We start from the raw sequence: 24,483 nt of genomic DNA, 5'->3' as shown, positions 1-24,483 counted from the left end.
GTTCCTTATGCTTGCCCCTACTACTACTACTACTACTACTACTACTACTACTACTACTACTACTACTGCTACTGCTACTGCTACTGCTACTGCTACTGCTACTGCTACTGCTACTGCTACTGCTACTGCTACTCCTACTACTACTACTACTACTACTACTACTAGTCGTTGGGTGTCAAGCGCGGTGGGAAAAGTCACACAGTAATCGTCAAAAATAAGAAAATGAGGTCATATAGATCACGCTCCCGCGTCATCCTTGTCACGTGGCGCAAAAATATATTTAAAAAGGGGAATGCAACACGAGGACTTCCCAGGAGGTCACCCATCCTAGTACTACTCTCGCCCAAGCACGGTTAACTTCGGAGTTCTGATGGGATCCGGTGCTTTAGTGCTGGTATGATCGCATCCGACATGCAACTATCTATTTGTTCCTTATGCTGGCCCCTACTACTACTACTACTAGTAGTAGTAGTCATTGGGTGTCAAGCGCGGTGGGAAAAGTCACACAGTAATCGTCAAAAATAAGAAAATGAGGTCATATAGATCACGCTCCCGCGTCATCCTTGTCACGTGGCGCAAAATTATATTTAAAAAGGGGAATGCAACACGAGGACTTCCCAAGAGGTCACCCATCCTAGTACTACTCTCGCCCAAGCACGCTTAACTTCGGAGTTCTGATGGGATCCGGTGCTTTAGTGGTGGTATGATCGCATCCGACATGCAACTATCTATTTGTTCCTTATGCTTGCCCCTACTACTACTACTACTACTACTACTACTACTACTACTACTACTAGTCGTTGGGTGTCAAGCGCGGTGGGAGAAGTCACACAGTAATCGTCAAAAATAAGAAAATGAGGTCATATAGATCACGGTCCCGCGTCATCCTTGTCACGTGGCGCAAAAATATATTTAAAAAGGGAAATGCAACACGAGGACTTCCGAGGAGGTCACCCATCCTAGTACTACTCTCGTCCAAGCACGCTTAACTTCGGAGTTCTGATGGGATCCGGTGCTTTAGTGCTGTTATGATCGCATCCGACATGCAACTATCTATTTCTTCCTTATGCTTGCCCCTACTACTACTACTACTACTACTACTACTACTAGTCGTTGGGTGTCAAGCGCGGTGGGAAAAGTCACACAGTAATCGTCAAAAATAAGAAAATGAGGTCATATAGATCACGGTCCCGCGTCATCCTTGTCACATGCCGCAAAAATATATTTAAAAAGGGGAATGCAACACGAGGACTTCCCAGGAGGTCACCCATCCTAGTACTACTCTCGCCCAAGCACGCTTAACTTCGGAGTTCTGATGGGATCCGATGCTTTAGTGCTGGTATGATCGGATCCGACATGCAACTATCTATTTGTTCCTTATGCTTGCCCCTACTACTACTACTACTACTACTACTACTACTAGTCGTTGGGTGTCAAGCGCGGTGGGAAAAGTCACACAGTAATCGTCAAAAATAAGAAAATGAGGTCATATAGATCACGGTCCCGCGTCATCCGTGTCACGTGGCGCAAAAATATATTTAAAAAGGGGAATGCAACACGAGGACTTCCCAGGAGGTCACCCATCCTAGTACTACTCTCGCCCAAGCACGCTTAACTTCGGAGTTCTGATGGGATCCGGTGCTTTAGTGCTGGTATGATCGCATCCAACATGCAACTATCTATTTGTTCCTTATGCTTGCCCCTACTACTACTACTACTACTACTACTACTACTACTAGTACTACTACTACTAGTCGTTGGGTGTCAAGCGCGGTGGGAAAAGTCACACAGTAATCGTCAAAAATAAGAAAATGAGGTCATATAGATCACGGTCCCGCGTCATCCTTGTCACGTGGCGCAAAAATATATTTAAAAAGGGGAATGCAACACGAGGACTTCCCAGGAGGTCACCCATCCTAGTACTACTCTCGCCCAAGCACGCTTAACTTCGGAGTTCTGATGGGATCCGGTGCTTTAGTGCTGGTATGATCGCATCCGACATGCAACTATCTATTTCTTCCTTATGCTTGCCCCTACTACTACTACTACTACTACTACTACTACTACTACTACTACTACTACTACTACTACTAGTCGTTGGGTGTCAAGCGCGGTGGGAAAAGTCACACAGTAATCGTCAAAAATAAGAAAATGAGGTCATATAGATCACGGTCCCGCGTCATCCTTGTCACGTGGCGCAAAAATATATTTAAAAAGGGGAATGCAACACGAGGACTTCCCAGGAGGTCACCCATCCTAGTACTACTCTCGCCCAAGCACGCTTAACTTCGGAGTTCTGATGGGATCCGGTGCTTTAGTGCTGGTATGATCGCATCCGACATGCAACTATCTATTTGTTCCTTATGCTTGCCCCTACTACTACTACTACTACTACTACTACTACTAGTACTACTACTACTAGTCGTTGGGTGTCAAGCGCGGTGGGAAAAGTCACACAGTAATCGTCAAAAATAAGAAAATGAGGTCATATAGATCACGCTCCCGCGTCATCCTTGTCACGTGGCGCAAAAATATATTTAAAAAGGGGAATGCAACACGAGGACTTCCCAGGAGGTCACCCATCCTAGTACTACTCTCGCCCAAGCACGCTTAACTTCGGAGTTCTGATGGGATCCGGTGCTTTAGTGCTGGTATGATCGCATCCGACATGCAACTATCTATTTCTTCCTTATGCTTGCCCCTACTACTACTACTACTACTACTACTACTACTACTACTACTAGTCGTTGGGTGTCAAGCGCGGTGGAAAAAGTCACACAGTAATCGTCAAAAATAAGAAAATGAGGTCATATAGATCACGCTCCCGCGTCATCCTTGTCACGTGGCGCAAAAATATATTTAAAAAGGGAAATGCAACACGAGGACTTCCCAGGAGGTCACCCATCCTAGTACTACTCTCGCCCAAGCACGCTTAACTTCGGAGTTCTGATGGGATCCGGTGCTTTAGTGCTGGTATGATCGCATCCGACATGCAACTATCTATTTGTTCCTTATGCTTGCCCCTACTACTACTACTACTACTAGTACTACTACTACTAGTCGTTGGGTGTCAAGCGCGGTGGGAAAAGTCACACAGTAATCGTCAAAAATAAGAAAATGAGGTCATATAGATCACGCTCCCGCGTCATCCTTGTCACGTGGCGCAAAAATATATTGAAAAAGGGGAATGCAACAGGAGGACTTCCCAGGAGGTCACCCATCCTAGTACTACTCTCGCCCAAGCACGCTTAACTTCGGAGTTCTGATGGGATCCGGTGCTTTAGTGCTGGTATGATCGCATCCGACATGCAACTATCTATTTCTTCCTTATGCTTGCCCCTACTACTACTACTACTAGTACTACTACTACTAGTCGTTGGGTGTCAAGCGCGGTGGGAAAAGTCACACAGTAATCGTCAAAAATAAGAAAATGAGGTCATATAGATCACGGTCCCGCGTCATCCTTGTCACGTGCCGCAAAAATATATTTAAAAAGGGGAATGCAACACGAGGACTTCCCAGGAGGTCACCCATCCTAGTACTACTCTCGCCCAAGTACGCTTAACTTCGGAGTTCTGATGGGATCCGGTGCTTTAGTGCTGGTATGATCGCATCCGACATGCAACTATCTATTTGTTCCTTATGCTTGCCCCTACTACTACTACTACTACTACTAGTCGTTGGGTGTCAAGCGCGGTGGAAAAAGTCACACAGTAATCGTCAAAAATAAGAAAATGAGGTCATATAGATCACGCTCCCGCGTCATCCTTGTCACGTGGCGCAAAAATATATTTAAAAAGGGAAATGCAACACGAGGACTTCCCAGGAGGTCACCCATCCTAGTACTACTCTCGCCCAAGCACGCTTAACTTCGGAGTTCTGATGGGATCCGGTGCTTTAGTGCTGGTATGATCGCATCCGACATGCAACTATCTATTTGTTCCTTATGCTTGCCCCTACTACTACTACTACTACTACTACTAGTCGTTGGGTGTCAAGCGCGGTGGGAAAAGTCACACATTAATCGTCAAAAATAAGAAAATGAGCTCATATAGATCACGGTCCCGCGTCATCCTTGTCACGTGCCGCAAAAATATATTTAAAAAGGGGAATGCAACACGAGGACTTCCGAGGAGGTCACCCATCCTAGTACTACTCTCGCCCAAGCACGCTTAACTTCGGAGTTCTGATGGGATCCGGTGCTTTAGTGCTGGTATGATCGCATCCGAGTTGCAACTATCTATTTGTTCCTTATGCTTGCCCCTACTACTACTACTACTACTACTACTACTACTACTACTAGTCGTTGGGTGTCAAGCGCGGTGGGATAAGTCACACAGTAATCGTCAAAAATAAGAAAATGAGGTCATATAGATCACGGTCCTGCGTCATCCTTGTCACGTGGCGCAAAAATATATTTAAAAAGGGGAATGCAACACGAGGACTTCCCAAGAGGTCACCCATCCTAGTACTACTCTCGCCCAAGCACGCTTAACTTCAGAGTTCTGATGGGATCCGTTGCTTTAGTGCTGGTATGATCGCATCCGACATGCAACTATCTATTTCTTCCTTATGCTTGCCCCTACTACTACTACTACTACTACTACTACTAGTCGTTGGGTGTCAAGCGCGGTGGGAAAAGTCACACAGTAATCGTCAAAAATAAGAAAATGAGGTCATATAGATCACGGTCCCGCGTCATCCTTGTCACGTGCCGCAAAAATATATTTAAAAAGGGGAATGCAACACGAGGACTTCCCAGGAGGTCACCCATCCTAGTACTACTCTCGCCCAAGCACGCTTAACTTCGGAGTTCTGATGGGATCCGGTGCTTTAGTGCTGGTATGATCTCATCCGACATGCAACTATCTATTTGTTCCTTATGCTTGCCCCTACTACTACTACTACTACTACTACTACTACTACTACTACTACTACTACTACTACTACTACTACTACTAGTCGTTGGGTGTCAAGCGCGGTGGGAGAAGTCACACAGTAATCGTCAAAAATAAGAAAATGAGGTCATATAGATCACGCTCCCGCGTCATCCTTGTCACGTGGCGCAAAAATATATTTAAAAAGGGAAATGCAACACGAGGACTTCCCAGGAGGTCACCCATCCTAGTACTACTCTCGCCCAAGCACGCTTAACTTCGGAGTTCTGATGGGATCCGGTGCTTTAGTGCTGGTATGATCGCATCCGACATGCAACTATCTATTTGTTCCTTATGCTTGCCCCTACTACTACTACTACTACTAGTCGTTGGGTGTCAAGCGCGGTGGGAAAAGTCACACAGTAATCGTCAAAAATAAGAAAATGAGGTCATATAGATCACGCTCCCGCGTCATCCTTGTCACGTGGCGCAAAAATATATTTAAAAAGGGGAATGCAACACGAGGACTTCCTAGGAGGTCACCCATCCTAGTACTACTCTCGCCCAAACACGCTTAACTTCGGAGTTCTGATGGGATCCGGTGCTTCAGTGCTGGTATGATCGCATCCGACATGCAACCATCTATTTGTTCCTTATGCTTGCCCCTACTACTACTACTAATACTACTACTACAACTACTACTACTACTACTACTACTAGTCGTTGGGTGTCAAGCGCGGTGGGAAAAGTCACACAGTAATCGTCAAAAATAAGAAAATGAGGTCATATAGATCACGGTCCCGCGTCATCCTTGTCACGTGCCGCAAAAATATATTTAAAAAGGGGAATGCAACACGAGGACTTCCCAGGAGGTCACCCATCGTAGTACTACTCTCGCCCAAGTACGCTTAACTTCGGAGTTCTGATGGGATCCGGTGCTTTAGTGCTGGTATGATCGCATCCGACATGCAACTATCTATATGTTCCTTATGCTTGCCCCTACTACTACTACTACTACTACTACTAGTCGTTGGGTGTCAAGCGCGGTGGAAAAAGTCACACAGTAATCGTCAAAAATAAGAAAATGAGGTCATATAGATCACGCTCCCGCGTCATCCTTGTCACGTGGCGCAAAAATATATTTAAAAAGGGAAATGCAACACGAGGACTTCCCAGGAGGTCACCCATCCTAGTACTACTCTCGCCCAAGCACGCTTAACTTCGGAGTTCTGATGGGATCCGGTGCTTTAGTGCTGGTATGATCGCATCCGACATGCAACTATCTATTTGTTCCTCATGCTTGCCCCTACTACTACTACTACTACTACTACTACTACTACTACTACTACTAGTCCTTGGGTGTCAAGCGCGGTGGGAAAAGTCACACAGTAATCGTCAAAAATAAGAAAATGAGCTCATATAGATCACGGTCCCGCGTCATCCTTGTCACGTGCCGCAAAAATATATTTAAAAAGGGGAATGCAACACGAGGACTTCCCAGGAGGTCACCCATCCTAGTACTACTCTCGCCCAAGCACGCTTAACTTCGGAGTTCTGATGGGATCCGGTGCTTTAGTGCTGGTATGATCGCATCCGAGTTGCAACTATCTATTTGTTCCTTATGCTTGCCCCTACTACTACTACTACTACTACTACTACTACTACTAGTCGTTGGGTGTCAAGCGCGGTGGGATAAGTCACACAGTAATCGTCAAAAATAAGAAAATGAGGTCATATAGATCACGGTCCTGCGTCATCCTTGTCACGTGGCGCAAAAATATATTTAAAAAGGGGAATGCAACACGAGGACTTCCCAGGAGGTCACCCATCCTAGTACTACTCTCGCCCAAGCACGCTTAACTTCAGAGTTCTGATGGGATCCGGTGCTTTAGTGCTGGTATGATCGCATCCGACATGCAACTATCTATTTCTTCCTTATGCTTGCCCCTACTACTACTACTACTACTACTACTACTACTACTACTACTACTACTACTAGTCGTTGGGTGTCAAGCGCGGTGGGAAAAGTCACACAGTAATCGTCAAAAATAAGAAAATGAGGTCATATAGATCACGGTCCCGCGTCATCCTTGTCACGTGCCGCAAAAATATATTTAAAAAGGGGAATGCAACACGAGGACTTCCCAGGAGGTCACCCATCCTAGTACTACTCTCGCCCAAGCACGCTTAACTTCGGAGTTCTGATGGGATCCGGTGCTTTAGTGCTGGTATGATCGCATCCGACATGCAACTATCTATTTGTTCCTTATGCTTGCCCCTACTACTACTACTACTACTACTACTACTACTACTACTACTACTACTACTACTACTACTACTACTACTACTACTACTACTACTACTACTACTACTACTACTACTACTAGTCGTTGGGTGTCAAGCGCGGTGGGAGAAGTCACACAGTAATCGTCAAAAATAAGAAAATGAGGTCATATAGATCACGCTCCCGCGTCATCCTTGTCACGTGGCGCAAAAATATATTTAAAAAGGGAAATGCAACACGAGGACTTCCCAGGAGGTCACCCATCCTAGTACTACTCTCGCCCAAGCACGCTTAACTTCGGAGTTCTGATGGGATCCGGTGCTTTAGTGCTGGTATGATCGCATCCGACATGCAACTATCTATTTGTTCCTTATGCTTGCCCCTACTACTACTACTACTACTAGTCGTTGGGTGTCAAGCGCGGTGGGAAAAGTCACACAGTAATCGTCAAAAATAAGAAAATGAGGTCATATAGATCACGCTCCCGCGTCATCCTTGTCACGTGGCGCAAAAATATATTTAAAAAGGGGAATGCAACACGAGGACTTCCTAGGAGGTCACCCATCCTAGTACTACTCTCGCCCAAACAAGCTTAACTTCGGAGTTCTGATGGGATCCGGTGCTTCAGTGCTGGTATGATCGCATCCGACATGCAACCATCTATTTGTTCCTTATGCTTGCCCCTACTACTACTACTAATACTACTACTACAACTACTACTACTACTACTACTACTAGTCGTTGGGTGTCAAGCGCGGTGGGAAAAGTCACACAGTAATCGTCAAAAATAAGAAAATGAGGTCATATAGATCACGGTCCCGCGTCATCCTTGTCACGTGCCGCAAAAATATATTTAAAAAGGGGAATGCAACACGAGGACTTCCCAGGAGGTCACCCATCGTAGTACTACTCTCGCCCAAGTACGCTTAACTTCGGAGTTCTGATGGGATCCGGTGCTTTAGTGCTGGTATGATCGCATCCGACATGCAACTATCTATATGTTCCTTATGCTTGCCCCTACTACTACTACTACTACTACTAGTCGTTGGGTGTCAAGCGCGGTGGAAAAAGTCACACAGTAATCGTCAAAAATAAGAAAATGAGGTCATATAGATCACGCTCCCGCGTCATCCTTGTCACGTGGCGCAAAAATATATTTAAAAAGGGAAATGCAACACGAGGACTTCCCAGGAGGTCACCCATCCTAGTACTACTCTCGCCCAAGCACGCTTAACTTCGGAGTTCTGATGGGATCCAGTGCTTTAGTGCTGGTATGATCGCATCCGACATGCAACTATCTATTTGTTCCTTATGCTTGCCCCTACTACTACTACTACTACTACTACTACTACTACTACTACTACTACTAGTCCTTGGGTGTCAAGCGCGGTGGGAAAAGTCACACAGTAATCGTCAAAAATAAGAAAATGAGCTCATATAGATCACGGTCCCGCGTCATCCTTGTCACGTGCCGCAAAAATATATTTAAAAAGGGGAATGCAACACGAGGACTTCCCAGGAGGTCACCCATCGTAGTACTACTCTCGCCCAAGTACGCTTAACTTCGGAGTTCTGATGGGATCCGGTGCTTTAGTGCTGGTATGATCGCATCCGACATGCAACTATCTATATGTTCCTTATGCTTGCCCCTACTACTACTACTACTACTACTAGTCGTTGGGTGTCAAGCGCGGTGGAAAAAGTCACACAGTAATCGTCAAAAATAAGAAAATGAGGTCATATAGATCACGCTCCCGCGTCATCCTTGTCACGTGGCGCAAAAATATATTTAAAAAGGGAAATGCAACACGAGGACTTCCCAGGAGGTCACCCATCCTAGTACTACTCTCGCCCAAGCACGCTTAACTTCGGAGTTCTGATGGGATCCAGTGCTTTAGTGCTGGTATGATCGCATCCGACATGCAACTATCTATTTGTTCCTTATGCTTGCCCCTACTACTACTACTACTACTACTACTACTACTACTACTACTACTACTAGTCCTTGGGTGTCAAGCGCGGTGGGAAAAGTCACACAGTAATCGTCAAAAATAAGAAAATGAGCTCATATAGATCACGGTCCCGCGTCATCCTTGTCACGTGCCGCAAAAATATATTTAAAAAGGGGAATGCAACACGAGGACTTCCCAGGAGGTCACCCATCCTAGTACTACTCTCGCCCAAGCACGCTTAACTTCGGAGTTCTGATGGGATCCGGTGCTTTAGTGCTGGTATGATCGCATCCGAGTTGCAACTATCTATTTGTTCCTTATGCTTGCCCCTACTACTACTACTACTACTACTACTACTACTACTAGTCGTTGGGTGTCAAGCGCGGTGGGATAAGTCACACAGTAATCGTCAAAAATAAGAAAATGAGGTCATATAGATCACGGTCCTGCGTCATCCTTGTCACGTGGCGCAAAAATATATTTAAAAAGGGGAATGCAACACGAGGACTTCCCAGGAGGTCACCCATCCTAGTACTACTCTCGCCCAAGCACGCTTAACTTCAGAGTTCTGATGGGATCCGGTGCTTTAGTGCTGGTATGATCGCATCCGACATGCAACTATCTATTTCTTCCTTATGCTTGCCCCTACTACTACTACTACTACTACTACTACTACTACTACTACTACTAGTCGTTGGGTGTCAAGCGCGGTGGGAAAAGTCACACAGTAATCGTCAAAAATAAGAAAATGAGGTCATATAGATCACGGTCCCGCGTCATCCTTGTCACGTGCCGCAAAAATATATTTAAAAAGGGGAATGCAACACGAGGACTTCCCAGGAGGTCACCCATCCTAGTACTACTCTCGCCCAAGCACGCTTAACTTCGGAGTTCTGATGGGATCCGGTGCTTTAGTGCTGGTATGATCGCATCCGACATGCAACTATCTATTTGTTCCTTATGCTTGCCCCTACTACTACTACTACTACTACTACTACTACTACTACTACTACTACTACTACTACTACTACTACTACTACTACTACTACTACTACTACTACTACTACTACTACTACTACTAGTCGTTGGGTGTCAAGCGCGGTGGGAGAAGTCACACAGTAATCGTCAAAAATAAGAAAATGAGGTCATATAGATCACGCTCCCGCGTCATCCTTGTCACGTGGCGCAAAAATATATTTAAAAAGGGAAATGCAACACGAGGACTTCCCAGGAGGTCACCCATCCTAGTACTACTCTCGCCCAAGCACGCTTAACTTCGGAGTTCTGATGGGATCCGGTGCTTTAGTGCTGGTATGATCGCATCCGACATGCAACTATCTATTTGTTCCTTATGCTTGCCCCTACTACTACTACTACTACTAGTCGTTGGGTGTCAAGCGCGGTGGGAAAAGTCACACAGTAATCGTCAAAAATAAGAAAATGAGGTCATATAGATCACGCTCCCGCGTCATCCTTGTCACGTGGCGCAAAAATATATTTAAAAAGGGGAATGCAACACGAGGACTTCCCAGGAGGTCACCCATCCTAGTACTACTCTCGCCCAAACACGCTTAACTTCGGAGTTCTGATGGGATCCGGTGCTTCAGTGCTGGTATGATCGCATCCGACATGCAACCATCTATTTGTTCCTTATGCTTGCCCCTACTACTACTACTAATACTACTACTACAACAACTACTACTACTACTACTACTAGTCGTTGGGTGTCAAGCGCGGTGGGAAAAGTCACACAGTAATCGTCAAAAATAAGAAAATGAGGTCATATAGATCACGGTCCCGCGTCATCCTTGTCACGTGGCGCAAAAATATATCTAAAAAGGGGAATGCAACACGAGGACTTCCCAGGAGGTCACCCATCCTAGTACTACTCTCGCCCAAGCACGCTTAACTTCAGAGTTCTAATGGGATCCGGTGCTTTAGTGCTGGTATGATCGCATCCGACATGCAACTATCTATTTGTTCCTTATGCTTGCCCCTACTACTACTACTACTACTACTACTACTACTACTACTACTACTACTACTACTACTACTACTACTACTACTACTACTACTACTACTACTACTACTACTACTACTACTACTACTACTACTACTACTACTACTACTACTACTACTACTACTACTACTACTACTACTACTACTACTACTACTACTACTACTACTACTACTACTACTACTACTACTACTACTACTACTACTAGTCGTTGGGTGTCAAGCGCGGTGGGAGAAGTCACACAGTAATCGTCAAAAATAAGAAAATGAGGTCATATAGATCACGCTCCCGCGTCATCCTTGTCACGTGGCGCAAAAATATATTTAAAAAGGGAAATGCAACACGAGGACTTCCCAGGAGGTCACCCATCCTAGTACTACTCTCGCCCAAGCACGCTTAACTTCGGAGTTCTGATGGGATCCGGTGCTTTAGTGCTGGTATGATCGCATCCGACATGCAACTATCTATTTGTTCCTTATGCTTGCCCCTACTACTACTACTACTACTAGTCGTTGGGTGTCAAGCGCGGTGGGAAAAGTCACACAGTAATCGTCAAAAATAAGAAAATGAGGTCATATAGATCACGCTCCCGCGTCATCCTTGTCACGTGGCGCAAAAATATATTTAAAAAGGGGAATGCAACACGAGGACTTCCCAGGAGGTCACCCATCCTAGTACTACTCTCGCCCAAACACGCTTAACTTCGGAGTTCTGATGGGATCCGGTGCTTCAGTGCTGGTATGATCGCATCCGACATGCAACCATCTATTTGTTCCTTATGCTTGCCCCTACTACTACTACTAATACTACTACTACAACAACTACTACTACTACTACTACTAGTCGTTGGGTGTCAAGCGCGGTGGGAAAAGTCACACAGTAATCGTCAAAAATAAGAAAATGAGGTCATATAGATCACGGTCCCGCGTCATCCTTGTCACGTGGCGCAAAAATATATCTAAAAAGGGGAATGCAACACGAGGACTTCCCAGGAGGTCACCCATCCTAGTACTACTCTCGCCCAAGCACGCTTAACTTCAGAGTTCTAATGGGATCCGGTGCTTTAGTGCTGGTATGATCGCATCCGACATGCAACTATCTATTTGTTCCTTATGCTTGCCCCTACTACTACTACTACTACTACTACTACTACTACTACTACTACTACTACTACTACTACTACTACTACTACTACTACTACTACTACTACTACTACTACTACTACTACTACTACTACTACTACTACTACTACTACTACTACTACTACTACTACTACTACTACTACTACTACTACTACTACTACTACTACTACTACTACTACTACTACTACTACTACTACTACTACTACTACTACTACTACTACTACTACTACTACTACTACTACTACTACTACTACTACTACTACTACTACTACTACTACTACTACTACTACTACTACTAGTCGTTGGGTGTCAAGCGCGGTGGGAAAAGTCACACAGTAATCGTCAAAAATAAGAAAATGAGGTCATATAGATCACGCTCCCGCGTCATCCTTGTCACGTGGCGCAAAAATATATTTAAAAAGGGGAATGCAACACGAGGACTTCCCAGGAGGTCACCCATCCTAGTACTACTCTCGCCCAAGCACGGTTAACTTCGGAGTTCTGATGGGATCCGGTGCTTTAGTGCTGGTATGATCGCATCCGACATGCAACTATCTATTTCTTCCTTATGCTTGCCCCTACTACTACTACTACTAGTAGTAGTAGTCGTTGGGTGTCAAGCGCGGTGGGAAAAGTCACACAGTAATCGTCAAAAATAAGAAAATGAGGTCATATAGATCACGCTCCCGCGTCATCCTTGTCACGTGGCGCAAAATTATATTTAAAAATGGGAATGCAACACGAGGACTTCCCAAGAGGTCACCCATCCTAGTACTACTCTCGCCCAAGCACGCTTAACTTCGGAGTTCTGATGGGATCCGGTGCTTTAGTGCTGGTATGATCGCATCCGACATGCAACTATCTATTTGTTCCTTATGCTTGCCCCTACTACTACTACTACTACTACTACTAGTACTACTACTACTAGTCGTTGGGTGTCAAGCGCGGTGGGAAAAGTCACACAGTAATCGTCAAAAATAAGAAAATGAGGTCATATAGATCACGCTCCCGCGTCATCCTTGTCACGTGGCGCAAAAATATATTTAAAAAGGGGAATGCAACACGAGGACTTCCCAGGAGGTCACCCATCCTAGTACTACTCTCGCCCAAGCACGCTTAACTTCGGAGTTCTGATGGGATCCGGTGCTTTAGTGCTGGTATGATCGCATCCGACATGCAACTATCTATTTCTTCCTTATGCTTGCCCCTACTACTACTACTACTACTACTACTACTACTACTACTACTACTAGTCGTTGGGTGTCAAGCGCGGTGGAAAAAGTCACACAGTAATCGTCAAAAATAAGAAAATGAGGTCATATAGATCACGCTCCCGCGTCATCCTTGTCACGTGGCGCAAAAATATATTTAAAAAGGGAAATGCAACACGAGGACTTCCCAGGAGGTCACCCATCCTAGTACTACTCTCGCCCAAGCACGCTTAACTTCGGAGTTCTGATGGGATCCGGTGCTTTAGTGCTGGTATGATCGCATCCGACATGCAACTATCTATTTCTTCCTTATGCTTGCCCCTACTACTACTACTACTACTAGTACTACTACTACTAGTCGTTGGGTGTCAAGCGCGGTGGGAAAAGTCACACAGTAATCGTCAAAAATAAGAAAATGAGGTCATATAGATCACGCTCCCGCGTCATCCTTGTCACGTGGCGCAAAAATATATTGAAAAAGGGGAATGCAACACGAGGACTTCCCAGGAGGTCACCCATCCTAGTACTACTCTCGCCCAAGCACGCTTAACTTCGGAGTTCTGATGGGATCCGGTGCTTTAGTGCTGGTATGATCGCATCCGACATGCAACTATCTATTTCTTCCTTATGCTTGCCCCTACTACTACTACTACTACTACTACTACTACTAGTCGTTGGGTGTCAAGCGCGGTGGGAAAAGTCACACAGTAATCGTCAAAAATAAGAAAATGAGGTCATATAGATCACGGTCCCGCGTCATCCTTGTCACGTGCCGCAAAAATATATTTAAAAAGGGGAATGCAACACGAGGACTTCCCAGGAGGTCACCCATCCTAGTACTACTCTCGCCCAAGTACGCTTAACTTCGGAGTTCTGATGGGATCCGGTGCTTTAGTGCTGGTATGATCGCATCCGACATGCAACTATCTATTTGTTCCTTATGCTTGCCCCTACTACTACTACTACTACTACTACTAGTCGTTGGGTGTCAAGCGCGGTGGAAAAAGTCACACAGTAATCGTCAAAAATAAGAAAATGAGGTCATATAGATCACGCTCCCGCGTCATCCTTGTCACGTGGCGCAAAAATATATTTAAAAAGGGAAATGCAACACGAGGACTTCCCAGGAGGTCACCCATCCTAGTACTACTCTCGCCCAAGCACGCTTAACTTCGGAGTTCTGATGGGATCCGGTGCTTTAGTGCTGGTATGATCGCATCCGACATGCAACTATCTATTTGTTCCTTATGCTTGCCCCTACTACTACTACTACTACTACTACTACTACTACTACTACTACTACTACTACTACTACTACTACTACTACTACTACTACTACTACTACTACTACTACTACTACTACTACTACTACTACTACTACTACTACTACTAGTCGTTGGGTGTCAAGCGCGGTGGGAAAAGTCACACAGTAATCGTCAAAAATAAGAAAATGAGGTCATATAGATCACGCTCCCGCGTCATCCTTGTCACGTGGCGCAAAAATATATTTAAAAAGGGGAATGCAACACGAGGACTTCCCAGGAGGTCACCCATCCTAGTACTACTCTCGCCCAAGCACGGTTAACTTCGGAGTTCTGATGGGATCCGGTGCTTTAGTGCTGGTATGATCGCATCCGACATGCAACTATCTATTTCTTCCTTATGCTTGCCCCTACTACTACTACTACTAGTAGTAGTAGTCGTTGGGTGTCAAGCGCGGTGGGAAAAGTCACACAGTAATCGTCAAAAATAAGAAAATGAGGTCATATAGATCACGCTCCCGCGTCATCCTTGTCACGTGGCGCAAAATTATATTTAAAAAGGGGAATGCAACACGAGGACTTCCCAAGAGGTCACCCATCCTAGTACTACTCTCGCCCAAGCACGCTTAACTTCGGAGTTCTGATGGGATCCGGTGCTTTAGTGCTGGTATGATCGCATCCGACATGCAACTATCTATTTGTTCCTTATGCTTGCCCCTACTACTACTACTACTACTACTAGTCGTTGGGTGTCAAGCGCGGTGGAAAAAGTCACACAGTAATCGTCAAAAATAAGAAAATGAGGTCATATAGATCACGCTCCCGCGTCATCCTTGTCACGTGGCGCAAAAATATATTTAAAAAGGGAAATGCAACACGAGGACTTCCCAGGAGGTCACCCATCCTAGTACTACTCTCGCCCAAGCACGCTTAACTTCGGAGTTCTGATGGGATCCGGTGCTTTAGTGCTGGTATGATCGCATCCGACATGCAACTATCTATTTGTTCCTTATGCTTGCCCCTACTACTACTACTACTACTAGTCGTTGGGTGTCAAGCGCGGTGGGAAAAGTCACACAGTAATCGTCAAAAATAAGAAAATGAGGTCATATAGATCACGCTCCCGCGTCATCCTTGTCACGTGGCGCAAAAATATATTTAAAAAGGGGAATGCAACACGAGGACTTCCCAGGAGGTCACCCATCCTAGTACTACTCTCGCCCAAGCACGCTTAACTTCGGAGTTCTGATGGGATCCGGTGCTTCAGTGCTGGTATGATCGCATCCGACATGCAACCATCTATTTGTTCCTTATGCTTGCCCCTACTACTACTACTAATACTACTACTACTACTACTACTACTACTACTACTAGTCGTTGGGTGTCAAGCGCGGTGGGAAAAGTCACACAGTAATCGTCAAAAATAAGAAAATGAGGTCATATAGATCACGGTCCCGCGTCATCCTTGTCACGTGGCGCAAAAATATATTTAAAAAGGGGAATGCAACACGAGGACTTCCCAGGAGGTCACCCATCCTAGTACTACTCTCGCCCAAGCACGCTTAACTTTAGAGTTCTAATGGGATCCGGTGCTTTAGTGCTGGTATGATCGCATCCGACATGCAACTATCTATTTGTTCCTTATGCTTGCCCCTACTACTACTACTACTACTACTACTACTACTACTATTACTACTACTACTACTACTACTACTACTACTACTACTATTACTACTACTACTACTACTACTACTACTACTACTACTACTACTACTACTACTAGTCGGTGGGTGTCAAGCGCGGTGGGAAAAGTCACACAGTAATCGTCAAAAATAAGAAAATGAGGTCATATAGATCACGCTCCCGCGTCATCCTTGTCACGTGGCGCAAAAATATATTTAAAAAGGGGAATGCAACACGAGGACTTCCCAGGAGGTCACCCATCCTAGTACTACTCTCGCCCAAGCACGGTTAACTTCAGAGTTCTAATGGGATCCGGTGCTTTAGTGCTGGTATGATCGCATCCGACATGCAACTATCTATTTGTTCCTTATGCTTGCCCCTACTACTACTACTACTATTACTACTACTACTACTACTACTACTACTACTACTACTACTACTACTACTACTACTACTACTACTACTACTAGTCGCTGGGTGTCAAGCGCGGTGGGAAAAGTCACACAGTAATCGTCAAAAATAAGAAAATGAGGTCATATAGATCACGCTCCCGCGTCATCCTTGTCACGTGGCGCAAAAATATATTTAAAAAGGGGAATGCAACACGAGGACTTTCCAGGAGGTCACCCATCCTAGTACTACTCTCGCCCAAGCACGGTTAACTTCGGAGTTCTGATGGGATCCGGTGCTTTAGTGCTGGTATGATCGCATCCGACATGCAACTATCTATTTGTTCCTTATGCTTGCCCCTACTACTACTACTACTACTACTACTACTACTAGTCGTTGGGTGTCAAGCGCGGTGGGAAAAGTCACACAGTAATCGTCAAAAATAAGAAAATGAGGTCATATAGATCACGCTCCCGCGTCATCCTTGTCACGTGGCGCAAAAATATATTTAAAAAGGGGAATGCAACACGAGGACTTCCCAAGAGGTCACCCATCCTAGTACTACTATCGCCCAAGCACGCTTAACTTCGGAGTTTTGATGGGATCCGGTGCTTTAGTGCTGGTATGATCGCATCCGACATGCAACTATCTATTTGTTCCTTATGCTTGCCCCTACTACTACTACTACTACTACTACTAGTCGTTGGGTGTCAAGCGCGGTGGGAAAAGTCACACAGTAATCGTCAAAAATAAGAAAATGAGGTCATATAGATCACGGTCCCGCGTCATCCTTGTCACGTGGCGCAAAAATATATTTAAAAAGGGGAATGCAACACGAGGACTTCCCAGGAGGTCACCCATCCTAGTACTACTCTCGCCCAAGCACGCTTAACTTCGGAGTTCTGATGGGATCCGGTGCTTTAGTGCTGGTATGATCGCATCCGACATGCAACTATCTATTTGTTCCTTATGCTTGCCCCTACTACTACTACTACTAGTACTACTACTACTACTACTACTAGTCGTTGGGTGTCAAGCGCGGTGGGAAAAGTCACACAGTAATCGTCAAAAATAAGAAAATGAGGTCATATAGATCACGGTCCCGCGTCATCCTTGTCACGTGGCGCAAAAATATATTTAAAAAGGGGAATGCAACACGAGGACTTCCCAGGAGGTCGCCCATCCTAGTACTACTCTCGCCCAAGCACGCTTAACTTCGGAGTTCTGATGGGATCCGGTGCTTTAGTGCTGGTATGATCGCATCCAACATGCAACTATCTATTTGTTCCTTATGCTTGCCCCTACTACTACTAGTACTAGTACTAATACTACTACTACTACTAGTCGTTGGGTGTCAAGCGCGGTGGGAAAAGTCACACAGTAATCGTCAAAAATAAGAAAATGAGGTCATATAGATCACGCTCCCGCGTCATCCTTGTCACGGGGCGCAAAAATATATTTAAAAAGGGGAATGCAACACGAGGACTTCCCAGGAGGTCACCCATCCTAGTACTACTCTCGCCCAAGCACGGTTAACTTCGGAGTTCTGATGGGATCCGGTGCTTTAGTGCTGGTATGATCGCATCCGACATGCAACTATCTATTTGTTCCTTATGCTTGCCCCTACTACTACTACTACTAGTAGTAGTAGTCGTTGGGTGTCAAGCGCGATGGGAAAAGTCACACAGTAATCGTCAAAAATAAGAAAATGAGGTCATATAGATCACGCTCCCGCATCATCCTTGTCACGTGGCGCAAAATTATATTTAAAAAGGGGAATGCAACACGAGGACTTCCCAAGAGGTCACCCATCCTAGTACTACTCTCGCCCAAGCACGCTTAACTTCGGAGTTCTGATGGGATCCGGTGCTTTAGTGCTGGTATGATCGCATCCGACATGCAACTATCTATTTGTTCCTTATGCTTGCCCCTACTACTACTACTACTACTAGTCGTTGGGTGTCAAGCGCGGTGGGAAAAGTCACACAGTAATCGTCAAAAATAAGAAAATGAGGTCATATAGATCACGCTCCCGCGTCATCCTTGTCACGTGGCGCAAAAATATATTTAAAAAGGGGAATGCAACACGAGGACTTCCCAGGAGGTCACCCATCCTAGTACTACTCTCGCCCAAGCACGCTTAACTTCGGAGTTCTGATGGGATCCGGTGCTTCAGTGCTGGTATGATCGCATCCAACATGCAACCATCTATTTGTTCCTTATGCTTGCCCCTACTACTACTACTACTACTAGTCGTTGGGTGTCAAGCGCGGTGGGAAAAGTCACACAGTAATCGTCAAAAATAAGAAAATGAGGTCATATAGATCACGCTCCCGCGTCATCCTTGTCACGTGGCGCAAAAATATATTTAAAAAGGGGAATGCAACACGAGGACTTCCCAGGAGGTCACCCATCCTAGTACTACTCTCGCCCAAGCACGCTTAACTTCGGAGTTCTGATGGGATCCGGTGCTTTAGTGCTGGTATGATCGCATCCGACATGCAACTATCTATTTGTTCCTTATGCTTGCCCCTACTACTACTACTACTACTAGTACTACTACTACTACTACTAGTAGTACTACTACTACTACTACTACTACTACTAGTCGTTGGGTGTCAAGCGCGGTGGGAAAAGTCACACAGTAATCGTCAAAAATAAGAAAATGAGGTCATATAGATCACGCTCCCGCGTCATCCTTGTCACGTGGCGCAAAAATATATTTAAAAAGGGGAATGCAACACGAGGACTTCCCAGGAGGTCACCCATCCTAGTACTACTCTCGCCCAAGCACGCTTAACTTCGGAGTTCTGATGGGATCCGGTGCTTTAGTGCTGGTATGATCGCATCCGACATGCAACTATCTATTTGTTCCTTATGCTTGCCCCTACTACTACTACTACTACTACTAGTCGTTGGGTGTCAAGCGCGGTGGGAAAAGTCACACAGTAATCGTCAAAAATAAGAAAATGAGGTCATATAGATCACGGTCCCGCGTCATCCTTGTCACGTGGCGCAAAAATATATTTAAAAAGGGGAATGCAACACGAGGACTTCCCAGGAGGTCACCCATCCTAGTACTACTCTCGCCCAAGCACGCTTAACTTCGGAGTTCTGATGGGATCCGGTGCTTTAGTGCTGGTATGATCGCATCCGACATGCAACTATCTATTTGTTCCTTATGCTTGCCCCTACTACTACTACTACTACTAGTACTACTACTACTACTACTAGTAGTCGTTGGGTGTCAAGCGCGGTGGGAAAAGTCACACAGTAATCGTCAAAAATAAGAAAATGAGGTCATATAGATCACGGTCCCGCGTCATCCTTGTCACGTGGCGCAAAAATATATTTAAAAAGGGGAATGCAACACGAGGACTTCCCAGGAGGTCACCCATCCTAGTACTACTCTCACCCAAGCACGCTTAACTTCGGAATTCTGATGGGATCCGGTGCTTTAGTGCTGGTATGATCGCATCCGACATGCAACTATCTATTTGTTCCTTATGCTTGCCCCTACTACTACTACTACTAGTACTACTACTACTACTACTACTAGTCGTTGGGTGTCAAGCGCGGTGGGAAAAGTCACACAGTAATCGTCAAAAATAAGAAAATGAGGTCATATAGATCACGCTCCCGCGTCATCCTTGTCACGTGGCGCAAAAATATATTTAAAAAGGGGAATGCAACACGAGGACTTCCCAGGAGGTCACCCATCCTAGTACTACTCTCGCCCAAGCACGCTTAACTTCGGAGTTCTGATGGGATCCGGTGCTTTAGTGCTGGTATGATCGCATCCGACATGCAACTATCTATTTGTTCCTTATGCTTGCCCCTACTACTACTACTACTACTAGTACTACTACTACTACTACTACTAGTACTACTACTACTACTACTACTACTAGTCGTTGGGTGTCAAGCGCGGTGGGAAAAGTCACACAGTAATCGTCAAAAATAAGAAAATGAGGTCATATAGATCACGCTCCCGCGTCATCCTTGTCACGTGGCGCAAAAATATATTTAAAAAGGGGAATGCAACACGAGGACTTCCCAGGAGGTCACCCATCCTAGTACTACTCTCGCCCAAGCACGCTTAACTTCGGAGTTCTGATGGGATCCGGTGCTTTAGTGCTGGTATGATCGCATCCGACATGCAACTATCTATTTGTTCCTTATGCTTGCCCCTACTACTACTACTACTACTAGTCGTTGGGTGTCAAGCGCGGTGGGAAAAGTCACACAGTAATCGTCAAAAATAAGAAAATGAGGTCATATAGATCACGGTCCCGCGTCATCCTTGTCACGTGGCGCAAAAATATATTTAAAAAGGGGAATGCAACACGAGGACTTCCCAGGAGGTCACCCATCCTAGTACTACTCTCGCCCAAGCACGCTTAACTTCGGAGTTCTGATGGGATCCGGTGCTTTAGTGCTGTTATGATCGCATCCGACATGCAACTATCTATTTGTTCCTTATGCTTGCCCCTACTACTACTACTACTACTACTAGTCGTTGGGTGTCAAGCGCGGTGGGAAAAGTCACACAGTAATCGTCAAAAATAAGAAAATGAGGTCATATAGATCACGGTCCCGCGTCATCCTTGTCACGTGGCGCAAAAATATATTTAAAAAGGGGAATGCAACACGAGGACTTCCCAGGAGGTCACCCATCCTAGTACTACTCTCGCCCAAGCACGCTTAACTTCGGAGTTCTGATGGGATCCGGTGCTTTAGTGCTGGTATGATCGCATCCGACATGCAACTATCTATTTGTTCCTTATGCTTGCCCCTACTACTACTACTACTACTAGTACTACTACTACTACTACTAGTAGTCGTTGGGTGTCAAGCGCGGTGGGAAAAGTCACACAGTAATCGTCAAAAATAAGAAAATGAGGTCATATAGATCACGGTCCCGCGTCATCCTTGTCACGTGGCGCAAAAATATATTTAAAAAGGGGAATGCAACACGAGGACTTCCCAGGAGGTCACCCATCCTAGTACTACTCTCACCCAAGCACGCTTAACTTCGGAATTCTGATGGGATCCGGTGCTTTAGTGCTGGTATGATCGCATCCGACATGCAACTATCTATTTGTTCCTTATGCTTGCCCCTACTACTACTACTACTAGTACTACTACTACTACTACTACTAGTCGTTGGGTGTCAAGCGCGGTGGGAAAAGTCACACAGTAATCGTCAAAAATAAGAAAATGAGGTCATATAGATCACGCTCCCGCGTCATCCTTGTCACGTGGCGCAAAAATATATTTAAAAAGGGGAATGCAACACGAGGACTTCCCAGGAGGTCACCCATCCTAGTACTACTCTCGCCCAAGCACGCTTAACTTCGGAGTTCTGATGGGATCCGGTGCTTTAGTGCTGGTATGATCGCATCCGACATGCAACTATCTATTTGTTCCTTATGCTTGCCCCTACTACTACTACTACTACTAGTACTACTACTACTATTACTACTAGTACTACTACTACTACTACTACTACTAGTCGTTGGGTGTCAAGCGCGGTGGGAAAAGTCACACAGTAATCGTCAAAAATAAGAAAATGAGGTCATATAGATCACGCTCCCGCGTCATCCTTGTCACGTGGCGCAAAAATATATTTAAAAAGGGGAATGCAACACGAGGACTTCCCAGGAGGTCACCCATCCTAGTACTACTCTCGCCCAAGCACGCTTAACTTCGGAGTTCTGATGGGATCCGGTGCTTTAGTGCTGGTATGATCGCATCCGACATGCAACTATCTATTTGTTCCTTATGCTTGCCCCTACTACTACTACTACTACTAGTCGTTGGGTGTCAAGCGCGGTGGGAAAAGTCACACAGTAATCGTCAAAAATAAGAAAATGAGGTCATATAGATCACGGTCCCGCGTCATCCTTGTCACGTGGCGCAAAAATATATTTAAAAAGGGGAATGCAACACGAGGACTTCCCAGGAGGTCACCCATCCTAGTACTACTCTCGCCCAAGCACGCTTAACTTCGGAGTTCTGATGGGATCCGGTGCTTTAGTGCTGTTATGATCGCATCCGACATGCAACTATCTATTTGTTCCTTATGCTTGCCCCTACTACTACTACTACTACTACTACTAGTCGTTGGGTGTCAAGCGCGGTGGGAAAAGTCACACAGTAATCGTCAAAAATAAGAAAATGAGGTCATATAGATCACGGTCCCGCGTCATCCTTGTCACGTGGCGCAAAAATATATTTAAAAAGGGGAATGCAACACGAGGACTTCCCAGGAGGTCACCCATCCTAGTACTACTCTCGCCCAAGCACGCTTAACTTCGGAGTTCTGATGGGATCCGGTGCTTTAGTGCTGGTATGATCGCATCCGACATGCAACTATCTATTTGTTCCTTATGCTTGCCCCTACTACTACTACTACTACTACTACTACTAGTCGTTGGGTGTCAAGCGCGGTGGGAAAAGTCACACGGTAATCGTCAAAAATAAGAAAATGAGGTCATATAGATCACGCTCCCGCGTCATCCTTGTCACGTGGCGCAAAAATATATTTAAAAAGGGGAATGCGACACGGAGTCCCAGGAGGTCACCCATCCTAGTACTACTCTCGCCCAAGCACGCTTAACTTCGGAGTTCTGATGGGATCCGGTGCTTTAGTGCTGGTATGATCGCATCCGACATGCAACTATCTATTTGTTCCTTATGCTTGCCCCTACTACTACTACTACTACTACTACTACTAGTCGTTGGGTGTCAAGCGCGGTGGGAAAAGTCACACGGTAATCGTCAAAAATAAGAAAATGAGGTCATATAGATCACGCTCCCGCGTCATCCTTGTCACGTGGCGCAAAAAAATATTTAAAAAGGGGAATGCGACACGGAGTCCCAGGAGGTCACCCATCCTAGTACTACTCTCGCCCAAGCACGCTTAACTTCGGAGTTCTGATGGGATCCGGTGCTTTAGTGCTGGTATGATCGCATCCGACATGCAACTATCTATTTGTTCGTTATGCTTGCCCCTACTACTACTACTACTACTACTACTACTACTACTACTAGTCGTTGGGTGTCAAGCGCGGTGGGAAAGTCACACAGTAATCGTCAAAAATAAGAAAATGAGGTCATATAGATCACGCTCCCACGTCATCCTTGTCACGTGCCGCAAAAAAATATTTAAAAAGAGGAATGCAACACGAGGACTTCCCAGGAGGTCACCCATCCTAGTACTACTCTCGCCCAAGCACGCTTAACTTCGGAGTTCTGATGGGATCCGGTGCTTTAGTGCTGGTATGATCGCATCCGACATGCAACTATCTATTTGTTCCTTATGCTTGCCCCTACTACTACTACTACTACTAGTCGTTGGGTGTCAAGCGCGGTGGGAAAAGTCACACAGTAATCGTCAAAAATAAGAAAATGAGGTCATATAGATCACGCTCCCGCGTCATCCTTGTCACGTGGCGCAAAAATATATTTAAAAAGGGGAATGCAACACGAGGACTTCCCAGGAGGTCACCCATCCTAGTACTACTCTCGCCCAAGCACGCTTAACTTCGGAGTTCTGATGGGATCCGGTGCTTTAGTGCTGGTATGATCGCATCCGACATGCAACTATCTATTTGTTCCTTATGCTTGCCCCTACTACTACTACTACTAGTACTACTACTA

The 24,483-nt window shown here is 45.4% G+C and overlaps 74 non-coding genes across 74 annotated transcripts; all 74 read right to left on the bottom strand.

The window, feature by feature from the left end:
- Window positions 1-289: 289 nt before the first annotated feature.
- Window positions 290-408, bottom strand: LOC123436358. Its single transcript, XR_006627585.1, has one exon. It is a non-coding gene; the product is annotated as a 5S ribosomal RNA (ribosomal RNA).
- Window positions 409-596: 188 nt separating this feature from the next.
- LOC123438414 lies at window positions 597-715 on the bottom strand. Its single transcript, XR_006629557.1, has one exon. It is a non-coding gene; the product is annotated as a 5S ribosomal RNA (ribosomal RNA).
- Window positions 716-921: 206 nt separating this feature from the next.
- On the bottom strand, window positions 922-1,040 carry LOC123432859. The gene has a single exon (XR_006624429.1). It is a non-coding gene; the product is annotated as a 5S ribosomal RNA (ribosomal RNA).
- A 194-nt stretch (window positions 1,041-1,234) lies between these two features.
- Window positions 1,235-1,353, bottom strand: LOC123431888. Its single transcript, XR_006623489.1, has one exon. It is a non-coding gene; the product is annotated as a 5S ribosomal RNA (ribosomal RNA).
- A 194-nt stretch (window positions 1,354-1,547) lies between these two features.
- LOC123435145 lies at window positions 1,548-1,666 on the bottom strand. The gene has a single exon (XR_006626406.1). It is a non-coding gene; the product is annotated as a 5S ribosomal RNA (ribosomal RNA).
- Window positions 1,667-1,878: 212 nt separating this feature from the next.
- Window positions 1,879-1,997, bottom strand: LOC123435134. Its single transcript, XR_006626394.1, has one exon. It is a non-coding gene; the product is annotated as a 5S ribosomal RNA (ribosomal RNA).
- A 221-nt stretch (window positions 1,998-2,218) lies between these two features.
- LOC123435122 lies at window positions 2,219-2,337 on the bottom strand. Its single transcript, XR_006626383.1, has one exon. It is a non-coding gene; the product is annotated as a 5S ribosomal RNA (ribosomal RNA).
- A 209-nt stretch (window positions 2,338-2,546) lies between these two features.
- Window positions 2,547-2,665, bottom strand: LOC123435111. Its single transcript, XR_006626372.1, has one exon. It is a non-coding gene; the product is annotated as a 5S ribosomal RNA (ribosomal RNA).
- Window positions 2,666-2,868: 203 nt separating this feature from the next.
- Window positions 2,869-2,987, bottom strand: LOC123435386. The gene has a single exon (XR_006626639.1). It is a non-coding gene; the product is annotated as a 5S ribosomal RNA (ribosomal RNA).
- A 197-nt stretch (window positions 2,988-3,184) lies between these two features.
- Window positions 3,185-3,303, bottom strand: LOC123438487. Its single transcript, XR_006629626.1, has one exon. It is a non-coding gene; the product is annotated as a 5S ribosomal RNA (ribosomal RNA).
- Window positions 3,304-3,497: 194 nt separating this feature from the next.
- LOC123436847 lies at window positions 3,498-3,616 on the bottom strand. The gene has a single exon (XR_006628056.1). It is a non-coding gene; the product is annotated as a 5S ribosomal RNA (ribosomal RNA).
- Window positions 3,617-3,801: 185 nt separating this feature from the next.
- LOC123435385 lies at window positions 3,802-3,920 on the bottom strand. Its single transcript, XR_006626638.1, has one exon. It is a non-coding gene; the product is annotated as a 5S ribosomal RNA (ribosomal RNA).
- A 188-nt stretch (window positions 3,921-4,108) lies between these two features.
- LOC123436218 lies at window positions 4,109-4,227 on the bottom strand. The gene has a single exon (XR_006627451.1). It is a non-coding gene; the product is annotated as a 5S ribosomal RNA (ribosomal RNA).
- Window positions 4,228-4,427: 200 nt separating this feature from the next.
- LOC123431568 lies at window positions 4,428-4,546 on the bottom strand. The gene has a single exon (XR_006623159.1). It is a non-coding gene; the product is annotated as a 5S ribosomal RNA (ribosomal RNA).
- A 191-nt stretch (window positions 4,547-4,737) lies between these two features.
- Window positions 4,738-4,856, bottom strand: LOC123437809. The gene has a single exon (XR_006628977.1). It is a non-coding gene; the product is annotated as a 5S ribosomal RNA (ribosomal RNA).
- A 230-nt stretch (window positions 4,857-5,086) lies between these two features.
- Window positions 5,087-5,205, bottom strand: LOC123435384. Its single transcript, XR_006626637.1, has one exon. It is a non-coding gene; the product is annotated as a 5S ribosomal RNA (ribosomal RNA).
- A 182-nt stretch (window positions 5,206-5,387) lies between these two features.
- LOC123437741 lies at window positions 5,388-5,506 on the bottom strand. The gene has a single exon (XR_006628913.1). It is a non-coding gene; the product is annotated as a 5S ribosomal RNA (ribosomal RNA).
- Window positions 5,507-5,721: 215 nt separating this feature from the next.
- On the bottom strand, window positions 5,722-5,840 carry LOC123437458. The gene has a single exon (XR_006628637.1). It is a non-coding gene; the product is annotated as a 5S ribosomal RNA (ribosomal RNA).
- A 188-nt stretch (window positions 5,841-6,028) lies between these two features.
- Window positions 6,029-6,147, bottom strand: LOC123435383. The gene has a single exon (XR_006626636.1). It is a non-coding gene; the product is annotated as a 5S ribosomal RNA (ribosomal RNA).
- A 206-nt stretch (window positions 6,148-6,353) lies between these two features.
- On the bottom strand, window positions 6,354-6,472 carry LOC123435099. Its single transcript, XR_006626361.1, has one exon. It is a non-coding gene; the product is annotated as a 5S ribosomal RNA (ribosomal RNA).
- Window positions 6,473-6,669: 197 nt separating this feature from the next.
- Window positions 6,670-6,788, bottom strand: LOC123435750. Its single transcript, XR_006626999.1, has one exon. It is a non-coding gene; the product is annotated as a 5S ribosomal RNA (ribosomal RNA).
- A 212-nt stretch (window positions 6,789-7,000) lies between these two features.
- LOC123435086 lies at window positions 7,001-7,119 on the bottom strand. Its single transcript, XR_006626348.1, has one exon. It is a non-coding gene; the product is annotated as a 5S ribosomal RNA (ribosomal RNA).
- A 269-nt stretch (window positions 7,120-7,388) lies between these two features.
- Window positions 7,389-7,507, bottom strand: LOC123435382. The gene has a single exon (XR_006626635.1). It is a non-coding gene; the product is annotated as a 5S ribosomal RNA (ribosomal RNA).
- A 182-nt stretch (window positions 7,508-7,689) lies between these two features.
- LOC123432233 lies at window positions 7,690-7,808 on the bottom strand. Its single transcript, XR_006623826.1, has one exon. It is a non-coding gene; the product is annotated as a 5S ribosomal RNA (ribosomal RNA).
- Window positions 7,809-8,023: 215 nt separating this feature from the next.
- Window positions 8,024-8,142, bottom strand: LOC123437457. The gene has a single exon (XR_006628636.1). It is a non-coding gene; the product is annotated as a 5S ribosomal RNA (ribosomal RNA).
- A 185-nt stretch (window positions 8,143-8,327) lies between these two features.
- On the bottom strand, window positions 8,328-8,446 carry LOC123437156. The gene has a single exon (XR_006628352.1). It is a non-coding gene; the product is annotated as a 5S ribosomal RNA (ribosomal RNA).
- Window positions 8,447-8,655: 209 nt separating this feature from the next.
- Window positions 8,656-8,774, bottom strand: LOC123437455. Its single transcript, XR_006628634.1, has one exon. It is a non-coding gene; the product is annotated as a 5S ribosomal RNA (ribosomal RNA).
- Window positions 8,775-8,959: 185 nt separating this feature from the next.
- On the bottom strand, window positions 8,960-9,078 carry LOC123437155. Its single transcript, XR_006628351.1, has one exon. It is a non-coding gene; the product is annotated as a 5S ribosomal RNA (ribosomal RNA).
- Window positions 9,079-9,287: 209 nt separating this feature from the next.
- Window positions 9,288-9,406, bottom strand: LOC123435075. Its single transcript, XR_006626337.1, has one exon. It is a non-coding gene; the product is annotated as a 5S ribosomal RNA (ribosomal RNA).
- A 197-nt stretch (window positions 9,407-9,603) lies between these two features.
- Window positions 9,604-9,722, bottom strand: LOC123435749. Its single transcript, XR_006626998.1, has one exon. It is a non-coding gene; the product is annotated as a 5S ribosomal RNA (ribosomal RNA).
- Window positions 9,723-9,928: 206 nt separating this feature from the next.
- Window positions 9,929-10,047, bottom strand: LOC123435064. The gene has a single exon (XR_006626326.1). It is a non-coding gene; the product is annotated as a 5S ribosomal RNA (ribosomal RNA).
- A 272-nt stretch (window positions 10,048-10,319) lies between these two features.
- Window positions 10,320-10,438, bottom strand: LOC123435381. The gene has a single exon (XR_006626634.1). It is a non-coding gene; the product is annotated as a 5S ribosomal RNA (ribosomal RNA).
- A 182-nt stretch (window positions 10,439-10,620) lies between these two features.
- On the bottom strand, window positions 10,621-10,739 carry LOC123435895. The gene has a single exon (XR_006627140.1). It is a non-coding gene; the product is annotated as a 5S ribosomal RNA (ribosomal RNA).
- Window positions 10,740-10,954: 215 nt separating this feature from the next.
- LOC123436821 lies at window positions 10,955-11,073 on the bottom strand. The gene has a single exon (XR_006628031.1). It is a non-coding gene; the product is annotated as a 5S ribosomal RNA (ribosomal RNA).
- A 389-nt stretch (window positions 11,074-11,462) lies between these two features.
- Window positions 11,463-11,581, bottom strand: LOC123435378. Its single transcript, XR_006626632.1, has one exon. It is a non-coding gene; the product is annotated as a 5S ribosomal RNA (ribosomal RNA).
- Window positions 11,582-11,763: 182 nt separating this feature from the next.
- LOC123435893 lies at window positions 11,764-11,882 on the bottom strand. Its single transcript, XR_006627138.1, has one exon. It is a non-coding gene; the product is annotated as a 5S ribosomal RNA (ribosomal RNA).
- A 215-nt stretch (window positions 11,883-12,097) lies between these two features.
- On the bottom strand, window positions 12,098-12,216 carry LOC123436820. The gene has a single exon (XR_006628030.1). It is a non-coding gene; the product is annotated as a 5S ribosomal RNA (ribosomal RNA).
- Window positions 12,217-12,695: 479 nt separating this feature from the next.
- LOC123436356 lies at window positions 12,696-12,814 on the bottom strand. Its single transcript, XR_006627583.1, has one exon. It is a non-coding gene; the product is annotated as a 5S ribosomal RNA (ribosomal RNA).
- Window positions 12,815-13,002: 188 nt separating this feature from the next.
- Window positions 13,003-13,121, bottom strand: LOC123434959. The gene has a single exon (XR_006626223.1). It is a non-coding gene; the product is annotated as a 5S ribosomal RNA (ribosomal RNA).
- A 203-nt stretch (window positions 13,122-13,324) lies between these two features.
- Window positions 13,325-13,443, bottom strand: LOC123435053. The gene has a single exon (XR_006626315.1). It is a non-coding gene; the product is annotated as a 5S ribosomal RNA (ribosomal RNA).
- A 206-nt stretch (window positions 13,444-13,649) lies between these two features.
- On the bottom strand, window positions 13,650-13,768 carry LOC123435377. Its single transcript, XR_006626631.1, has one exon. It is a non-coding gene; the product is annotated as a 5S ribosomal RNA (ribosomal RNA).
- A 197-nt stretch (window positions 13,769-13,965) lies between these two features.
- On the bottom strand, window positions 13,966-14,084 carry LOC123435042. The gene has a single exon (XR_006626304.1). It is a non-coding gene; the product is annotated as a 5S ribosomal RNA (ribosomal RNA).
- A 194-nt stretch (window positions 14,085-14,278) lies between these two features.
- On the bottom strand, window positions 14,279-14,397 carry LOC123436846. Its single transcript, XR_006628055.1, has one exon. It is a non-coding gene; the product is annotated as a 5S ribosomal RNA (ribosomal RNA).
- Window positions 14,398-14,585: 188 nt separating this feature from the next.
- Window positions 14,586-14,704, bottom strand: LOC123435376. Its single transcript, XR_006626630.1, has one exon. It is a non-coding gene; the product is annotated as a 5S ribosomal RNA (ribosomal RNA).
- A 296-nt stretch (window positions 14,705-15,000) lies between these two features.
- On the bottom strand, window positions 15,001-15,119 carry LOC123436355. The gene has a single exon (XR_006627582.1). It is a non-coding gene; the product is annotated as a 5S ribosomal RNA (ribosomal RNA).
- A 188-nt stretch (window positions 15,120-15,307) lies between these two features.
- LOC123434958 lies at window positions 15,308-15,426 on the bottom strand. The gene has a single exon (XR_006626222.1). It is a non-coding gene; the product is annotated as a 5S ribosomal RNA (ribosomal RNA).
- Window positions 15,427-15,611: 185 nt separating this feature from the next.
- Window positions 15,612-15,730, bottom strand: LOC123435375. Its single transcript, XR_006626629.1, has one exon. It is a non-coding gene; the product is annotated as a 5S ribosomal RNA (ribosomal RNA).
- A 182-nt stretch (window positions 15,731-15,912) lies between these two features.
- On the bottom strand, window positions 15,913-16,031 carry LOC123434875. Its single transcript, XR_006626144.1, has one exon. It is a non-coding gene; the product is annotated as a 5S ribosomal RNA (ribosomal RNA).
- A 212-nt stretch (window positions 16,032-16,243) lies between these two features.
- Window positions 16,244-16,362, bottom strand: LOC123438580. The gene has a single exon (XR_006629715.1). It is a non-coding gene; the product is annotated as a 5S ribosomal RNA (ribosomal RNA).
- Window positions 16,363-16,652: 290 nt separating this feature from the next.
- On the bottom strand, window positions 16,653-16,771 carry LOC123438677. Its single transcript, XR_006629807.1, has one exon. It is a non-coding gene; the product is annotated as a 5S ribosomal RNA (ribosomal RNA).
- Window positions 16,772-17,022: 251 nt separating this feature from the next.
- LOC123438743 lies at window positions 17,023-17,141 on the bottom strand. Its single transcript, XR_006629867.1, has one exon. It is a non-coding gene; the product is annotated as a 5S ribosomal RNA (ribosomal RNA).
- A 194-nt stretch (window positions 17,142-17,335) lies between these two features.
- Window positions 17,336-17,454, bottom strand: LOC123432549. Its single transcript, XR_006624127.1, has one exon. It is a non-coding gene; the product is annotated as a 5S ribosomal RNA (ribosomal RNA).
- A 188-nt stretch (window positions 17,455-17,642) lies between these two features.
- Window positions 17,643-17,761, bottom strand: LOC123435031. The gene has a single exon (XR_006626292.1). It is a non-coding gene; the product is annotated as a 5S ribosomal RNA (ribosomal RNA).
- A 203-nt stretch (window positions 17,762-17,964) lies between these two features.
- Window positions 17,965-18,083, bottom strand: LOC123435119. The gene has a single exon (XR_006626380.1). It is a non-coding gene; the product is annotated as a 5S ribosomal RNA (ribosomal RNA).
- Window positions 18,084-18,286: 203 nt separating this feature from the next.
- LOC123436353 lies at window positions 18,287-18,405 on the bottom strand. Its single transcript, XR_006627581.1, has one exon. It is a non-coding gene; the product is annotated as a 5S ribosomal RNA (ribosomal RNA).
- A 188-nt stretch (window positions 18,406-18,593) lies between these two features.
- Window positions 18,594-18,712, bottom strand: LOC123434957. The gene has a single exon (XR_006626221.1). It is a non-coding gene; the product is annotated as a 5S ribosomal RNA (ribosomal RNA).
- A 182-nt stretch (window positions 18,713-18,894) lies between these two features.
- LOC123434874 lies at window positions 18,895-19,013 on the bottom strand. Its single transcript, XR_006626143.1, has one exon. It is a non-coding gene; the product is annotated as a 5S ribosomal RNA (ribosomal RNA).
- Window positions 19,014-19,195: 182 nt separating this feature from the next.
- LOC123435020 lies at window positions 19,196-19,314 on the bottom strand. The gene has a single exon (XR_006626281.1). It is a non-coding gene; the product is annotated as a 5S ribosomal RNA (ribosomal RNA).
- Window positions 19,315-19,550: 236 nt separating this feature from the next.
- On the bottom strand, window positions 19,551-19,669 carry LOC123435008. Its single transcript, XR_006626270.1, has one exon. It is a non-coding gene; the product is annotated as a 5S ribosomal RNA (ribosomal RNA).
- A 185-nt stretch (window positions 19,670-19,854) lies between these two features.
- On the bottom strand, window positions 19,855-19,973 carry LOC123434996. The gene has a single exon (XR_006626259.1). It is a non-coding gene; the product is annotated as a 5S ribosomal RNA (ribosomal RNA).
- Window positions 19,974-20,179: 206 nt separating this feature from the next.
- On the bottom strand, window positions 20,180-20,298 carry LOC123438573. The gene has a single exon (XR_006629708.1). It is a non-coding gene; the product is annotated as a 5S ribosomal RNA (ribosomal RNA).
- A 203-nt stretch (window positions 20,299-20,501) lies between these two features.
- Window positions 20,502-20,620, bottom strand: LOC123434985. The gene has a single exon (XR_006626247.1). It is a non-coding gene; the product is annotated as a 5S ribosomal RNA (ribosomal RNA).
- A 233-nt stretch (window positions 20,621-20,853) lies between these two features.
- LOC123434972 lies at window positions 20,854-20,972 on the bottom strand. Its single transcript, XR_006626235.1, has one exon. It is a non-coding gene; the product is annotated as a 5S ribosomal RNA (ribosomal RNA).
- A 182-nt stretch (window positions 20,973-21,154) lies between these two features.
- LOC123437861 lies at window positions 21,155-21,273 on the bottom strand. Its single transcript, XR_006629028.1, has one exon. It is a non-coding gene; the product is annotated as a 5S ribosomal RNA (ribosomal RNA).
- Window positions 21,274-21,458: 185 nt separating this feature from the next.
- Window positions 21,459-21,577, bottom strand: LOC123434960. Its single transcript, XR_006626224.1, has one exon. It is a non-coding gene; the product is annotated as a 5S ribosomal RNA (ribosomal RNA).
- Window positions 21,578-21,783: 206 nt separating this feature from the next.
- LOC123438571 lies at window positions 21,784-21,902 on the bottom strand. Its single transcript, XR_006629706.1, has one exon. It is a non-coding gene; the product is annotated as a 5S ribosomal RNA (ribosomal RNA).
- Window positions 21,903-22,105: 203 nt separating this feature from the next.
- On the bottom strand, window positions 22,106-22,224 carry LOC123434948. Its single transcript, XR_006626213.1, has one exon. It is a non-coding gene; the product is annotated as a 5S ribosomal RNA (ribosomal RNA).
- Window positions 22,225-22,457: 233 nt separating this feature from the next.
- LOC123434937 lies at window positions 22,458-22,576 on the bottom strand. The gene has a single exon (XR_006626202.1). It is a non-coding gene; the product is annotated as a 5S ribosomal RNA (ribosomal RNA).
- A 182-nt stretch (window positions 22,577-22,758) lies between these two features.
- Window positions 22,759-22,877, bottom strand: LOC123437860. The gene has a single exon (XR_006629027.1). It is a non-coding gene; the product is annotated as a 5S ribosomal RNA (ribosomal RNA).
- Window positions 22,878-23,065: 188 nt separating this feature from the next.
- Window positions 23,066-23,184, bottom strand: LOC123434924. The gene has a single exon (XR_006626191.1). It is a non-coding gene; the product is annotated as a 5S ribosomal RNA (ribosomal RNA).
- Window positions 23,185-23,375: 191 nt separating this feature from the next.
- LOC123432960 lies at window positions 23,376-23,491 on the bottom strand. Its single transcript, XR_006624524.1, has one exon. It is a non-coding gene; the product is annotated as a 5S ribosomal RNA (ribosomal RNA).
- A 191-nt stretch (window positions 23,492-23,682) lies between these two features.
- LOC123432959 lies at window positions 23,683-23,798 on the bottom strand. Its single transcript, XR_006624523.1, has one exon. It is a non-coding gene; the product is annotated as a 5S ribosomal RNA (ribosomal RNA).
- A 199-nt stretch (window positions 23,799-23,997) lies between these two features.
- Window positions 23,998-24,116, bottom strand: LOC123434912. The gene has a single exon (XR_006626180.1). It is a non-coding gene; the product is annotated as a 5S ribosomal RNA (ribosomal RNA).
- Window positions 24,117-24,298: 182 nt separating this feature from the next.
- LOC123434901 lies at window positions 24,299-24,417 on the bottom strand. The gene has a single exon (XR_006626169.1). It is a non-coding gene; the product is annotated as a 5S ribosomal RNA (ribosomal RNA).
- Window positions 24,418-24,483: the final 66 nt, after the last annotated feature.

Source organism: Hordeum vulgare, chromosome 2H, assembly GCF_904849725.1.
Source record: "Hordeum vulgare subsp. vulgare chromosome 2H, MorexV3_pseudomolecules_assembly, whole genome shotgun sequence".
In the NCBI taxonomy this organism is placed as follows: Eukaryota; Viridiplantae; Streptophyta; class Magnoliopsida; order Poales; family Poaceae; genus Hordeum; species Hordeum vulgare.
This window is presented reverse-complemented; position numbering and strand designations above follow the sequence as displayed.